Below are 6,185 nucleotides of genomic sequence, written 5' to 3'. Positions count from 1 at the left end.
CTGAGGAATTCCCTGGCCATCTGGTGGTTAAGACTCGGCACTTGCACTGCCAGGGGCCTGGATTGGATCCCTGGTCAGGGAATTAGGATCCTGCCAGTTGAGTGGTGTTTCCAAAAAACAAAACTAGAATATATATATTATTATTATTATAAAAGTTGAATTCATATTTCTTAAATTAAGAACATTGGTGTGCCCAAAGATTTACATAGGTGCACCTGAGTGCTCTTAATCCATAGAACAGTTTAAAACAGTCATACAAGAGAATGCGGGAGAAAGAATATGTATATGTATTTATTTTTGGCAAATTTCCATGTGAAAGAAATAATGATATCCAATTTTGAACATGACTCAGTTATTAAAAATCATGGACTAATGCAGTCAGTCAAAACACTTTCTACTTATTCCACTTGCTTCTACTTCATCTCTTGGGAAAATCTCACCAGACATCATGGAAAGAACAGTTCTTTTTGAGAAGATGTCAATAAATTGGTCTCAGACCTATATTAAATGTCAAGTTACTGTGAATTTATATAAGATCCCCAAATCTAGATTCTGTTATCAGTGTCTGCTTTATTCATGATTAGCAAAGAAGAAAGTCACATCATTTCCTATCACTAGAGTCTTTATTATGGGTCACCTACAGAATTAGCACTTTACATTCCACTGGAGCAGAGGAAATTGCCATTTGACGTGATTCAAGGGGACTAGGAAGGTTGAAATATTTTCCCCATCTGGCCTGAAAATATTTGGCACTCATCCTGAAATCCCATCAAGTAGAGGACTATTTGGATTGGCTTTAGAATTTATAGAAATGCTTTTCTTTAGATTAACTGTCATGGAAGCAGAGTTGCCTCCCTATTGAGAAAAGGATGTGTAGTTACTTCACAGTGGGGCTATTTTCCTTCCAGTGTCTAAAACTTTAATAGTGTGTTCGTGTCCCACTCATATCTATCAGCCATTCATACCCTCAGTAGGAATGAACTAAACCAGATTAAGCCCCTCCCAAATCTAGATGAGATTAGTGGGGATGAAATTATTCTCATGAGCTAGTTTTGTATAAAAGGGAAGGGGGAGAAGGAAGCAGTAGTTTCAACTTTTCTACAGGAGAGCAGGTACCAACCTAGCCAAGAAAATCAAGTTCGAGAATTCCAGAAACAGACGTTGCTTCTGACACTTCGTAAGTGACTTGTGGTGTCTTCAGGCAACACTTTGTCCTGGGCACTCCTGCAGCTTAAAAGAATCCACCGATTTATAAGGTACTCCAGCACGGGGCCAAAGGAATTAGTGTCATTTTTGGACGGGCAAAATGCTGTTGATTAATGCGTATTAATGGTTTAACAGGGAAAAGGGACAGGGATATGAGGGCCAAAATTTGATTTTGGCAAAGCATGATGTTTGGAATTTTGATTGCTGCAAAACAATATGCACTGTAACTTATGGGCAGTTCAAAGGATTTTCAAGCATAATTTTGATTATACTTACTTTTTTTCAATGGGCAGAGTTTAACCCCTAACTCTGGTAAGCTGTGATGTCACTATATGTTAAGCCTATCTACACATTTGTATGTACATATGTTTGTTTCATGTCTCTCTCTAAAAAGTAAAAAAAGGTAGAATGTTCCTCAGACTCTGATGAGACACAGCTCAAATCTCAATGGGAGAGGAAGGTAAAGTCTGAAAACTGAGGGGATCTGGGAGTCTCTCTGCTCTCTCTTCTAAGAAAATACCAGGTTTTCCTTGAGACCAACGCTCTCAGCTCTCTTTATAAAGAAGTAGCTTTTGCAAAGGTAGAGAGAATTGTGTCCCACTGGCTTACATCATTCCACGTTTGCTGAGTCACTCAGTCATGTATGACTCTGCACAGCCCCCTGGGCTGTTGCTTGCCAGGCTCCTCTGTTCATGGAACTTCCCAGGCAAGATTACTGGAGTGGGGTGCCATTTCCTACTCCAGGGGATCTTCCTGACCCAGGGATTGAGCTCGTGTCTCTTGCATCTCCTGCACTGGCCAGCTGATTCTTTACCTGTGGGTCACTTGGGAAGCCTTCCTCGTTTCATTTTTTAAAAATTAATTTTATTGAAGTATAGTTGATTTACAATGTTGTGTTAATTTTTGCTGTATGGCAAAGTGATTCTGAATATATATATATACTTTTTCATATTATTTTCCATTATGGTTTATTATAGGATGTTGGATATAGTTCTCTGTGCTAAAAATAGGACTTTGTTGCTTATCCATTCTATATATGATAGTTTGTACTTGCTAATTCCAAACTCCCAATCCATCCCTCCTCCTTGGCAGCCACAAGTCTGTTTTGATAAGTTCATCTGTGTCATATTTTAGATTCCACGTTTCAGTGATATCATATAGTATTTTCTTTCTTTCTTGGCTTAGCATGATAATCTCTAGGGCCATCCATGTTGCTGAGCCCTGGTGGCTCAGAAGGTAAAACGCCTGGCTGAAACGCAGGAGATCAGGGTTCGATCCCTGGGTTGGGAAGATCCCTTGGAGAAGGAAATGGCAACCCACTCCAGTACTCTTGCTGGGAAAATCACATGGACGGAGGAAGCTGATAGGCTACAGTCCATGTTGCTACAATGACATTTTTTTTTTTTTATGGCTGAATAGTGTTCCATTCATATCTATCTTTTTAATTTAGTTTATTGAATTCTATCTTAAAAGTACGTACCATATTCCATCTTGTAATGTCCAGTTTTGCCTTAATTGAATTGAAATTGACAAACCTCAAAATGATTGCTGAAAAAGAAACCTGGGTTTTCCTCATTAATTCCCCTACTAGGCTCTGTTCTCTGTGACTCCAGAGAATCTGCTAGAACACACATCTCTGCTCCACCCTAAACAGGGGTGGGCTAGGATAGGGGTGGGTTAGGTGGAGCCGGGACTGTGGGGAATGACCCACAACCTCCTTCCTAAGTCCTGGGCTTCTATTTCCAGCTTCTTTCTGAACATTCCCCAGGCACTTCACACCTAATGCCTCCAAAACAAGAATTTACTTTTCTTTGTTTCCTCCCTGTCCATCACCATTTACCAAGCTAAAAAATCTCAGAGTAGGCTTTAGAGCAGAGCATGGAAGAAGGGCTTGGGTTTGAATCCTGCCTCTTGCCACTTAGTAGCTCTGTGACCTTAGGCAAGTTATTTGACCTCTTCATGCCTCGGTTGCCATGTATCAAATGGGGATAATAATGGTATTGCTTTATGGAGTTTTTGTGAGGAGTAATGAGGTAATGCACGTGACTGAAACAGAGCAGATGCTTAAGAATGGTCACTAATACAGTCTATCGGGTCGCAACTTAGTGACTAAACAACAACAAAAACTATTTCTACTATATTTTTGTCATTATCACCAGCCTCAGGTCTTTGATCTCCACATCCTACCCTCCCTAAATCCACCTGATTGCTCTCTAGAGCCAATTGTCTCTCCAAGACTCTCACCATGTCTGTTGCCAGCTGTTTGGCTCAGGCCTTCATTTCTTGCCTAGACTGAAGTGTTCTCTGGTCACCCTTTGCTCATTTTGGCCAGTTTCAGCCAAGCTCTACCTCCCCGTCACACTGTGACTTAGACACACATTTTCGTTTTGTGATTGTCCCTTCCATATCTGACCTCAGTTTGGAAGGATTTTTCCTTTTCCTCCTCCTACCTTTTAGCTGAGGCTCAGTTTCAAGTTTATTCCTGAGTGAATGAATCCTTTTTCAGCCTCACTAGCCTGAGAAGTGCTGTCCATTACATAATTTGGCACCTTGGCCCACAAAACCCAGCAGTCTCTGAACTCCATTGACTGTTTACATCACTTACCTATAACTTGTGCCCTTCTCTTACCCCCCAGAAAAAAATCTGCAGTGGAGTTGTTCTTCATTCCAGGAACTGGGAAAGGCTTTCTTCTGAAATAGGGCTTCCCTGGTGGCTCAGATAGTAAAGAACCTGCTTGCAATGCAGGTGACCCGAGTTCAATCCCTGGATTGGGAAGATTCCCTGAAGAAGGAAATGGCTACCTACTTCAGTATTCTTGCCTGGAGAATTCCATGGACAGAGGAGCCTGGTAAGCTACATACAGTCCATGGGGTGGCAAAGTCGGACACGACTGAGCAACTAACTCACTTTCACTTTCCTCTGAAATGCCTTTCATCTTTTTCAAGTCCTTCACTTTCCAGTAAGTCACCCCTGACCCCCAACTGGTTCAGTTCAGTCGCTCAGCCATCTTGTCCAACTCTTTGCGACCCCATGGACTGCAGTCAGGCTTCCCAGTCCATCACCAACTTCCAGAGCTTGCTCAAACTCATGTCCATCAAGTCGGTGACGCCATCCGACTGTCTCATCCTCTGTCATCCCCTTCTCCTCCTACCTTCAATCTTTCCCAGCATCAAGGTCTTTTCCAGTGAGTCAGTTCTTTGCATCAGGTGGCCAAAGTACTGGAGTTTCAGCTTCAGGATCAGTCCTTCCAATGAATATTCAGGACTGATTTCCTTTAGGATCGACTGATTTGATCTCCTTGCAGTCCAAGGGACTCTCAAGAGTCTTCTCCAACACCACAGTTCAAAAGCGTCAATGCTTCAGCGCTCAGCTTTTTTTATGGTCCAACTCTCATATCCATACATGATTACTGGGAAAACCGTGACACGGACCTTTGTCCGTAAAGTTAATGTCTCCGCTGTCTAGGTTTGTCATAGCTTTTCTTCCAAGGAGCAAGTGTCTTTTAATTTCATGGCTGCAGTCACCGTCTGCAGTGATTTTGGAGCCCAAGAAAATAAAGTCTGTCACTATTTCTCCATCTATTTGCCATGAAGTGTTGGGACCGGATGCCATGATCTTTCGTCTTTTGAATGTTGAGTTTTAAGCCAGCTTTTCACTCTCCTCTTTCACTTTCAAGAGGCTCTTCAGTTCCTCTTTGCTTTCTGCCGTGAGGGTGGTGTTATCTGCATATCTGAGGCTACTGAAATTTCTCCCTGCAATTGCAATTTGATTGCAGCTTGTGTTTCACCCAGTCCAGCATTTCATATGATGTGCTCTTTACATATGTTAAATAAACAAGGTGACAATATACAGCCTTGACATACTCCTTTCCCAATTTGGAAACTTGTCCAACTTTAACTGGTTAATTCCTTCTAATCCTTAGGTTCTTTACTTAGTCACCTGTCATATTATATACCTGGCTTGTTACATACCTTCTTAGTACCAGGGACCGTCCACCACCCCCCTTTTTGCAACATTTTCCCCAGTTGTAGTCATAGATTTGTAAGACTGATTTTTTATGTTCCCCACTAGATACCATATACATGAACGTAGGACTGGTGGCTCTGTACTCCTAGAACCCAACACGGTGTTGAAGAAAGAATAAATAATGTCTTCACTCAGTAAACTCCAAGCCCGACCAAGCAATGTATAACAGAACCTGTCAGAATTTATTGTTGAAGAAATTACTGCAGGGGCCTATACAATTCACCCAAGTTCTTCAAGTGACTTTTGGGCTTCGGGGACCAGCATATTAGTAGTATAACTTGCGGTTAAGAACACGTGATTTTTTTACTTTCCCAACCTCAAGAAACACTGTGCTAATAGTCCCAGAGGAAGAGAGTAGCCACAAAAAGCAAGTACTAGGTTGAGAACAGAAGTAGAAGTATCAACACAGACACAGTCTACAGATTTGTTGGGGGAAGCTGGAAATTAGCAGCTTGCATTAGATATTAATAACTGTGTGCCTCTCACTTTCAAGCCGAAAGTTTTGTGTTCTCAGGGGTGCTTGCATTAAAAACTTCCCATCTAAAATGATTTCCTATTGATAGGAACTTGGACACAATGCAAGACTGTTCCTTGGTGGTTTCTAAAGTCTCATATAAAAAGTACTTTTTGTTTTCACACAACTCTATTTTTATGGAGGCTCTTACATGGAAATCCAGTTTAAGGTCTGACACTAGCCTTTGCTCTGGTATATACTTTGTATTTGTTAAGTACCCTGCATGTGGGAAAAGAAGACCCCGAGTCTCATTCAGCTTCCAGAGGAGGACACGGGGAAGGGCGTGCCACTACCCACATTTCACCTAAAATAAGCTTTTGAAACTCGTTCCGCTTTTGCTGAAGAGCAGCTCGAAGCTAAAGGAAGCGGCTTGGACCTCTTCCCTTTTAGGGGTGGGGGTCCAGGTCGGTGGCTAAGGCAGCCCGTTTCTTTTTCCTT

Source organism: Ovis aries, chromosome 14, assembly GCF_016772045.2.
Source record: "Ovis aries strain OAR_USU_Benz2616 breed Rambouillet chromosome 14, ARS-UI_Ramb_v3.0, whole genome shotgun sequence".
NCBI lineage: Eukaryota > Metazoa > Chordata > Mammalia > Artiodactyla > Bovidae > Ovis > Ovis aries.
This window is presented reverse-complemented; position numbering follows the sequence as displayed.